This window comes from Rhipicephalus microplus, chromosome X, assembly GCF_043290135.1.
Source record: "Rhipicephalus microplus isolate Deutch F79 chromosome X, USDA_Rmic, whole genome shotgun sequence".
NCBI classification, from domain to species: Eukaryota; Metazoa; Arthropoda; class Arachnida; order Ixodida; family Ixodidae; genus Rhipicephalus; species Rhipicephalus microplus.
Window position 1 is genome coordinate 289,061,437 of NC_134710.1, and position 10,906 is coordinate 289,072,342.

Sequence of the window (10,906 nt, forward strand, 5' to 3'; positions counted from 1 at the left end):
GTTTGAGGGTATAAATTGGCCGCAGAGAGCACAGGACCGGGTTACCTGGCGGAACATGGCAAAGGCCTTTGTCCTGCAGTGGACGTAGCCAGGCTGATGATGATGATGATGAACTGTACCACTCGGTTTTCAGTTTGCATGAATGAACCAGTAAAGGGCGTGACTGGAGCTTTGTGTGTGTGTGTGTGTGTGTGTGTGTGTGTGTGTGTGTGTGTGTGTGTGTGTGTGTGTGTGTGTGTGTGTGTGTGTGTGTGTGTGTGTGTGTGTACGTGTGTGTGTGTGTGTGTGTACGTGTGTGTGTGTGTGTGTGTGTACGTGTGTGTGTGTGTGTGTGTGTGTGTGTGTGTGTGTGTGTGTGTGTGTGTGTGTGTGTGTGTGTGTGTGTGTGTGTGTGTGTGTGTGATATCAAGATATCCCTCCTGACGCTGTTAGGCAAATCTGTCATATTCTAAAATTACAATCGCCAACATTAACCATTCAAACAATGAAGGCACAAAACCAATGCAACACACTTCACTGTGGCTTGTTTGCAATTGTTAACATGTATTATATAGCGTCAGGCAGAAAACCAGAAACTTTGAACCTTAACCAAGTTACGCTACGTAAACATTTGCTGCAATGCATACAGAATGGTATGATCGAAGACTTTCCCCTCATAAACTCCATGGCTGCTCGCGTACAGCCAAGAGATAGTATTTACAAGTTACATTGTGTCTTCCGGCAACCACAATATAGTGGGGTAGTATTGGACATTACTTGTGCAGGTTAATTGTTCAAGAGGATTTCACAGAGCTTGTCTCGGCTCTTTAGCAGCTAACTTGGACAAAAATGTATTCGTGTGTTCTCAATCATGTTTTCTGGTTGACAAGGAAAAGATACATTCTCCTAATTAATAATAGCATTCCATTTTGGTGTAGACATATGGCAAAATTTCTAACCATTCTTCATGTCTCCTCCTCTAATTTTTGCTTTTCTTTAAAGGGCCACTGACCGGGTTTGGCGATTTTGAGCTGACAAGAGCAATGCGTACGTACATTGGGAGTTTATGGTCACGTCTGCCAAACATTGCAACTCTATGCGACGCGGAAATGGGTCAAATTTCAAGACGAACGCTTCTCCCCCTTTCTTTACGGGTCGCGGCCCCAGAAAAAGAGGGTATGATGTGCACGTATGAATCGCCCTACATACACAGCAGTGCAGTGTATGTAGGGCGATGTAGGGCAGTGTATGTACATACACAGCAGTGCAGCGCCCTACGTACCGAGACAGAGTGCTGACGCAGTTCAGCTCTAGTCTACAAATCCTCTTTGCCTCGATAATTTCTCTTGTCATTTTATTTGTTGTTTTTTCTTCCAGCAATAATGATGTCGTGCAAAATCATTTTGCAGCCACACGTGCTGCAATGTACACGCTTGTAACCTTGAGAATGGTCGCAATCATTTCTTGGCCTTGCACTGCAGCAGGTGTGGCTCCAAACCACTTTTGTGTGACACCATTATCATTGGGGAAAAAAAAAACTACAAGAGAAATTGTGGCGAAAAAGATTTGTAGACTAGAGCTGAACTGCATCAGTACTTTCTCTCACTCTCTCTCTAAGGATTTGTCAAAACGAATTGTCTTTCCTGAGGATGTAAGGTTTTCGTGCATGGCAGTTGTGAGCTTTTTGAATGATTTGTCTGTTTTTTGCATTTCAAGAGTATATATGTTTGCTCTTCAAGATAAATCTTGTTGGAGGTGAGCACTCGTCTTTGTTCCTTCTCTTGTTCTGGGTCAAATTTTCACGTTATGTGATGAGTTAACTTTCTGCATGCACCACCTTATTTTTCTCCCTTGTTGTAAGCTAGTGGTGGAGCGTTAACTAGGAGTACATAAAAACATTGCCAAATGTATGTTACCCCAACGAACCAAATTCCTTTGTTGAGGCAATCCTTTCTGTGGCATTCCTTCTTTATTGACTTCTCATCACGTCAAACCTCAAACCTGTCTCTTTCATAAAAGTTCTAGAACTAGTTCTTGCTTTGTTTTGTTTTTTTGCCAAAAGTAGAAAAACTTCCCTTTGTTGAGCAAATTTTCCTGAACTAAAATATATTCATATCTGATGCACGGAATGAAAAATAAAAAAAACAAGAAAATTCATAGGCTGATCGTTAAATGTCAACTGAATAAGGATTTCGGAAATAATACCATCAATGGCACACTACACTCATGCATGCAGCCTTTTACCATGTGCAGCTGTAAACTCCAAAAAAAAAGTATCAGATATTGTATATGATTTGCTTTTTTTTTCTTTTCAGCAACAGTAACTTTCCCTTTAGGAGAAAAATATGAATATAAAATTTTCAAAAATAGTCATTTTTGAAAACCTGTCAATATATCAAAATGGTTTAGTTGATTCATCATTATGCAAGCAGTTCTTGCATGCCTGTGGCACTGGGATTGTTAATGTAGGCAGGCTGAGTTTGTAATGTTCTAAAGCCTCAGCATTTTGGCGTTATACTACATTCAAATATTTTATGAATTCAAGTGTGAAATTTTCTCACAATGAGTTTGCTACAAATTAAGCAATTAAAGTCTGTATATATTGCCCACATTAACGTCACACTGCCACAAGTCTCTAGGTGGAGCCTGACCGCTACAGAGCGCGTTCTCGGGTGGTGGATAGAGAAAAGTCTTGCATTGAAGTGATGCTAAGCAGCTTATATTAATAAACAAGACTGGCACTTGTGCCCGCGGACCAACAGGCAGAAAATACATATGACAACAGGAGTCTTTTCACGGCTGTGGTGGGCAAGTTGAAAGTTTCAGGTGCCATTTTTTAAACTCTTTGATTTATCTGTTGTTTTTTTCGTCTGTTTTCTTCATCTTGTACAGGTCCAGTACATTGTGGACTCACCCTGTTGTCAAGTCGTCAGGAAGTTGGATGATGCTGTCTTCTTCCAGCTAAATTATGCAACTACTAAGAAGGGGAGAAGAATTCTATTTTGTAGCAGTTATTTTACAAATAAATGTTAGTAAAATTTTTCGTGGTTGTAGTAGTGTCATTGTGTATTCACGGACCATAACATTACATAAACAGGAATTCAAGTGCACAGCAAAAAAGTGCTGCTATGAGCACCTGTTATCAATATCAGCTGGTCATTCTTAATTTTGGTCTTTTATTTATTGCACATAGAGTAGCCGCGATTGCTTGGTTTACAGGCTGAGAGAAAATTTAGCTCCCTTTCTTGCACGCTAAAGGTTGCTGGCAGTGAAACAGCGTTGTCAGCATTTTGATAGATACTTTGAAAATGAACGTGAAAACGACGGAGGCACAAGACAAAGGCGAAGTACTGAGTCTTTCTCATCTCGTGTCTCCATCGTGTTCGTGGCTGTTTTCCAAGAATGCATAGTTTCCAACTCAACCTTACTGATATATTGTGAAAACTTTATGAAAACATAAATCCCCGAAGTTAAGCATAAAACTTTCACATAGAATGCATCACTTCTAGCGTCAACAGTTGAGCTATTACAAAACTTTGATAAGTCGCAATACACGTAAAAGCAAGTATGGTCAAGCTTCACTGCCTTGTGAAAGCACTGCGGTAAAGCCAGCGTGAGCAGAAGAGCTTTACATGATACGAAATGAACGCATGCACAGGCCACTTGTGCATCAAACAAATATAAGCATTCGCGACTGCTCAGGCCAAATATGCATCTTGGCACGTCCGTTTCAGGAAGACAAAAAGACAATTACAAAAAGATGATTAGGCTTCACTGCATCGCCAAAGCACTGCGATAAAGCCAGCGTGAGCAGAAGAGCATTACATGGTACGAAATGAACGCATGCACAGGCCTCTTGTGAATCAAACAAATATAAGCATTTGCGACTACTCAGGCCAAATATGCCTCTCGGCGCGTCCTTTTCAAACAGACAAAACGACAATTACCAAAAGATGATTAAGCTTCATTGCATTGCGAAAAAGCCTATAAGTAAATGATGTGCAGCAATCAAAGGATATATGCCTTATTCATCGTACCCACCTGTTGGTGTATTAAAGCTGCTCACATTTGGCAGGCTATTATGTGAGTGAGAGGCAATACCTGATGTGATAATAGCTGTTACATTTCTTTAATTGCTCACTTTGGGAACTATAGCAGGTTGATCGCAACCAGCTATAGGTTGAATTTGCATGAGTCCTTGAGTAACTTAGCCACTTGCCATCTTTGCACATGATGTCTTAGCTGTCACAGAGTTACATAGATAGATTAACGTGGCGTGGCTTTGATTGCGCACGCAGTGCTGTTTAGGTTAACTGCTGCAGATGGGGAATAAATATTTAAAATCTCGTGGTACGCGATGCATTTGGTCAGGTATGCAGGGCTTATTCCTAATGTACGGCTCCTACTTACGAGCTGCGCAGTCTGCGATACACGCCGATAGACAAACTGATGGTGGAAGAATAATTACTCTCTTCCACTAAAGGGAACCATGCATACGTGTGAAGCAGCGGGCGCTAACGCTTACACAGGCGGCGCCGTTGACGCTGGCTCTCATCGCGACGTTGCGCAGGATATCAACCTGGGGACGAGGCGCTAAGCACGCAGTGATGGACCGGTGTTTCTTACTGTAACATGTCAATCACTGCTAATGGGTGAGAGACACAAGACTCTTATTAAATGCAGAGACCCTCAGTACACTTTTAACTAAGTATAAGCGCACTCTGCTCATTTTCATTGTTCAACAACGCACAAGAAAAAATCTATCACCAGCACTACCTTGGAGGTCAATATCCAGTGCCTAATACGGGGTGGCCAGTGAACGGTTGTGCAGTGCTAGCAGTCATTTTTTTTTTATCAAGGAACTCGCTATCAGATGCTGCTTGCGTCGGTGGTGCGAGTCGAGAGAGGGGGGAGTGTAGGAGAAAATAGAGACGAGGAGGGGACGCGCATGCGCAGCAAGGGTGATCACGCCGCACACAGCATTGAACTCGACCATAACATGCTTGGCATCTAAAATGGCCCCAGTGTACGAGAGAAAATTGCTGGATCTGCAGTCGAAGATTTTCCGCCAAAGAAATGTAGACTGCAGACTCTAGATCACATTACCGGCTGCCATTCGGTTCAGCACATTAAAAATATCAGTTAATTTACATGGAGCATACTACAAACTATAGCTACATGTACTTTATAAATGTGCCCGCAAAATCACCTGCAAACTCACACGGTGGACACTAATCCAGAGTTCCCGCCTGTTTCTGAAGCATTGTTACAGCAGAATACTGAAAAACATTGCTGCAGGTGCATATCTATATATATATAGTTGTTATATATATATTCACACAGCAATTCATACATGCCATTCTAACAACCTGACACATACATATGGCGCCACTCATGGGTTGGCTGCTGTGAGGAGCATGCACAGTAGCTTTCGTTGACACTCGCAGTGCATCATGTTACTGTAACATAAACAACAGCGTCGTAAGGCTAGACTATATTTTAGTTTTATGACATTCTTCGGCTCTCAAGGAGCAGGATGCTCTTCTTGAAAAGAAAAAGAAAAGGTAGATCCCATGCACAGTATATAGGAATCGATGCATAATGCGAAGCAGCCAGGAAGGAGGAAACCATCCTGTACAATTAAGACGTGGATATTATGATTTGCATGTTAGGAAATGTCATTTATGGTCATACAGTGGTATGAAATGCAAATTTCGCTGTATATTAAGCTAGCGAAATTGCCGCAAGCACACCAAGAGCCCGGCATGTAAATCACGTGGTGCATGATTGTATGTCATAACTTACATGTTACCATTTGCTCTTTATGTTCATCATGCAGTCACGTCCATAGGTTGACGAACTCACCCACGAGTCGACTCAATCAAACTCAGATCAAGCCGTGAGCCTCAGTCTGAATGAGCTGCATAAGTTTTGCTGACCTATGGTCACGTCATATTAATATTGGTATAAACCAAGCTATAGCAAAATAACCGCAAGCACACCATGAACGTGACATGCATGTGAGCCCATTCGTGACATGCATGTCATGGTTTTTCCATTACCACACCATTAATTTATGTTATTTGTACAAAAATATCTCGTCATATCATATTTGGCATATATCTATGTATTGAAACGGCTGCGAGTGTACCAATCAATGTATAACGGTATGTATACCAATTTTGGGGTGTACATCCCTTTAATGATATGCTAAGGAGTGCACAAGGTCGTAGGCGGCTAGATAGATAGGTATATATATATATATATATATATATATATATATATATATATTGAGAGAGAGAGAGAGATCGTTTGATTGTATGATTGATTGATTCAAAGTCACAGAAGTTCACTAAGAAATGCATTGCACTTGAAGTTAAACAATTGTAAAAGGTCAGCTTTTATTAGTATATTGCGTGAATGGCACCAGTGCTCTATCTGGCTTATTAAATGCATATTATTTAATTTATTGTTATATAGATATACAAAACACACCTATTTCATTTGCAGAACCCCCTGAAGAAAATAGCATGTTATGATCGTAAATCTGTAATGGCTGGATGGCTCATTGGAATGTTGTCACTCTCTGACCACATTGCTTGTATTGCTTCTGTTGGCAATAAAACGCCAATGATAACCCCATTTCATTCATAGACAGTGCCAAGTTTACTGCCTACATCCCAGATCAGTGAGCTTGGGCTGAAGGCTGCTGTTGCAAACGCGTGTTGCCACTTGCATTACATCGTCAAAAAGTTTACAGTGTTACAAAATTGAAAAAAATAAAGTATTTCTCGAGTTCAAAAAACAATACTTCCCTGTAACTTCACATATCTTTAGCTAATATATATAACTTTATGAATACTTTTAGTCCACTAAGTGACCAGCGAAGTTGGTTTTCAATGAACACTGAGCTTTTTTCTAAAAAAAAAGCGAAATTGAAATTTATTTTTCAGACGATATATCTTGAGCACCTTAATCGTTTTTACTTCATAGCATGTTGAACAGGCTGCTATGACATATTATTTGTGCCATTTTATTTTGACATGCTTCCACAGTGAATATCGAATTTCACAAATTTATTCAATTTGGCTCGTGCCAAAATCCCATAATGAGTTTATATACATAAAAAAGTAATTTATTTATAGTTACATTATCTCATTAGCTTGCCATAAACATCATTTTATCGAGTGCATCCTATAGACATCCTTTGAATGAAAATTGTTGTTTGATACTCTCTAGCTGAGTTGGCGAAAAGCTATAAACTAGCACGAACAGGCAGGAAAATTTTCGTCTACAGAAATTAGCAAGCGGAGCAAGTTTTAAACACAAAAATGTGGTGATTTTTAAGCCAGGTTTTTCAAAAAGCTGTTGGAGAGTGAAAATCATTTTAGTGGAGAGTTAAAGATGTTTGTCTGGCTTTTCGCCTGACATGTTACTCCAGATACTGGGTGATAACTATGATATATTCAGTGATAAATACATAACACATGCACTCACACACGTGCACTACACTATTTACGATGTTTCATTCAGATTTTGGGCCCAAAAGAATGTCAGTAGCACTTTTGTGGCATGTAACGCACTGGAGCTACTTTTCCATGGGCCTAAAATATCTGGTGACTCTCCTTAAAAAGTATAAGTGATTGCTGTCTATATATAACAAATTCTGGAATTTTGGATTATATTTATCATACCTTTATCTCGTGTTTGTTTGATACTATTGAGATTTTGCTGTAATTTTAAACAATCAAAAAATATTCTCCTAGAGTTATTCAAACAAAAGACCCAATTGAATGGTACTGCACAATATTACTTGCACTTTTCAAATACTTTCACACCACTAATTCTGACACGTCAACTCTACCATGCTGTGTCCAAACTTTTATTGCATGACTTCATCAGTGTACTGTTATGATTTACTTTATAGTTTTGCCTCTAAATTTAAGTTTACAGACTTTAACAAAGTAGTACGACCTTTTCGAGACAGTGTATTGGAAGGCTCCAGACAATTTGAACCCCATTGGGTTCTTTATTGTGCCCTAGTATTCCACCTGACGTGGTTCTCTAGGATTTCACTTCTACAGAAATGCAACCGTGTTGCCTGGATTAATCAAAGCTGCATCTATTGGGTGAGTAGGCGAGTACTGTATGAGCCACTGAAGCGGCACCACCTCTGAAAATATAAGTGCATACATGTGCACCAGCCTATACATGCAAGCGCTTCTCTTGAATAAAAAATAATTTTTTTTGTGACTAAAGTATTTTCTTGCTATTTTTTTTCTTCAGGCTTAGAAATGGCATAAAAAAGACATTCACAAACTTTATTGATAATGACTAAGCAGCCTAAAAATTGATAAAGCGGTTTCATTTAAAAGGGAAGGAGACTTTGGTGCATTAGAATTGTCATTTACTGATTTTATTGCAAGAAATGCCTCAAGACCCTTACTTGTAGGGATATATTACATAAGGAGGAGGGAAAAACAGATAAGCTGTAGCATCAATAAAAAGCAGAACAACAATACTCATCAAACAAACACCTAAAAAAGTGTGACATAACAAACAAAATATACAAAAATGCAATTCTGAAAATAGAAAAGCTCTAGTGAGACAGCCTACAAATGGGTAATATTTTTAATAAGTTTATTAAATTTAAGTGTATTCATTTCAGTTACAATATAAGGAGGCAGCCAGTTCAACTCGATAATGGTTTTAGGGATGAATGATTTAGCAAAGTTGAAAGTACAGCAAGCTATGTGTTTAATTTTGAAAGGACGATGGTGTTGTGGAAATATAGTTGGAAAAAAAATGAAGTAAGGAGTGGCAGTATATTTTATAAAAAAGAGGTAAACAAACTAGTGTACAATAATGATAAAGGTTATCAAGACCAGCACAAGCCTTTAGGACTGACACACCAATGAAATGGTAGTAATCAGAAAAAAAAAAATTAAATCTGTTGCATTTTTCTGGAGAGATCGATGTTACCTATGATGTAGGCCTAATTCAGGTGCCACATCTATGAAGTATATTCTATATTTTAGGATGAATTGAAGTAAAGTGGGTGAGTTTATGCACCTGTGCAGGAGCATGTTGTAGATTACAATTTGAGAGGCAGAGAGGTAGTGGCAACTACAAAGCGAAATAGGTATGATGGTTCCATGTCCGGTCAAACATAAAATGAACATTTAAATAGTTGTCAGTGGAAGCTGAATCAACATTTATGTCATTAGGAGTATGTGAAGTTCAAAAGCAGCATGAAACTTTTTTGTAAACGGGACAAGTTTAGTATTACACTTATTTAGAAATGTAGCCATGATGAGCACCAAGTTGTAATTGAACAGAGGTTGCTTTATAATAACTGATAGCCAGAGTTACTTTTCATGGCTCAGTACACTACAAATGTGGTCATCAGTGAAAAAGTCTAGTTTGAGAAAAAATACATTTAGGCAAATCATTAACAAATATTAGAAAAGAACAGGGAACCAAGGAAACTTCCCTGCGGAGTGCCGGATGTTACTTGAGCCGTCGAAGAGTTAGAGCCATTAACAGAGGGGAATTGATTGCGATATCAGAGGAACCCTTGTATACTAAGATGGGTGTGTGAATGTTCAGTTGTGTTAACTACAGAGTCTATGGCCCGTATTCACAAACCAACCTTGGCCTTTCCTCGAGTTCTCCTCAAGCTTCTGTACCCTCTACTTGTATTATAAAGGCACAAAAATGGTAAGGAGATAAAAAACTACAACAAGACTGGTTCACGAATACTGGCCAACTTTGTACATCAAGCGCAATAAAGGCTTATAACCGATAACAAAATCTTGAGGTAACACCGAGGATGGTTAGTGAATACAGGCCTATGGTCGGAGACCCAATCAGGGCATTGAAAAAACTGGGAAACAAGGTTTCAACTTGAAAGCCAGTGTCTATTAATAGGCCATGAGTAAATTATGTCAGCTGATGATCACAAGGAAATTCCTTACAGAAACTGTGCTATTTAAACATGATGTAATCTTTGAAATAATTATTTATTTGAGTTTGAAAGATGCCTTCGAGGAGCTTGGAAAAGGTGTAAGTGAAAGGAATGGGTCTGTAGTTTAGAGAATCAGGGCAGGTGCCTGATTAGAACATTGCATAACTTGGCTTTACACCAGTCATGAGGAATGCAGCAAAAGAATAATGATCAATAAAAAAAGTGCAGTAAAGGCTTCAAAAATACTCCCAGATATATTTTTAATATATCGTGGCTAAAAACAAGGAGATCTATACTTGCAGCATTTTTATTGTTTGTAAATAAAGAAAAAGACCATCTTTACTGATGACTACAAATTTATTGCATAGAATAGAGAAATCATGAAATGAACTAAAGATTCGAAAAGGAGTAACCATTTCAAGAGTGAAAACAGATGAGAACGCTTTTATAGTAAGATAGACAGAATAGACGCCATTCAGCTAGTCAATGTTCAGATGCATCAGGACATAAATGTGGCTTATATTACATTCCAAAATCTCCAGGGTTTATTACATAGCACAGTGGACACGCAGGGGCATCTGCGTAAGCAGGCGTTTCGTGTGTAGCGACATCACGGACCCGAGCTAAGGGGGGGGGTTCTCACCAGAGATGGATTGGCCACCCTGGTGCAGTATCTGGCCACCACCTCCCACATGCATACGTCAAATAACTCACGGCCCTCAGTCCCCAGCAGCTGTGAAGCAACTGACCACGGCGGCGGTCAGATCTGCAATGCAGCAGAGGGTGCTAAGAATCTCTGGATCCAGACAGGCCGCCATTGAAACCTGAACTTGGCAACGTTTAACACTAGAACCTTATCTAGTGAGGGAAGCCTAGCTGTACTACTCGAGGAGCTAGAGGGTGTTAAATTGGATATACTAGAACTCAGTGAAATTAGGAGGACAGGTGAGGCCTATATGG

At 39.5% G+C, this 10,906-nt stretch overlaps 1 long non-coding RNA gene across 1 annotated transcript; it reads left to right on the forward strand.

Annotated features, from left to right (window-relative positions):
* The first annotated feature begins 410 nt into the window (after positions 1 to 410).
* Positions 411 to 3,022, forward strand: LOC142761652 (uncharacterized). The gene is made up of 2 exons (XR_005108459.2): positions 411 to 1,026; positions 2,872 to 3,022. It is a non-coding gene; the product is annotated as an uncharacterized LOC142761652 (long non-coding RNA).
* The last annotated feature ends 7,884 nt before the right edge of the window (positions 3,023 to 10,906 follow it).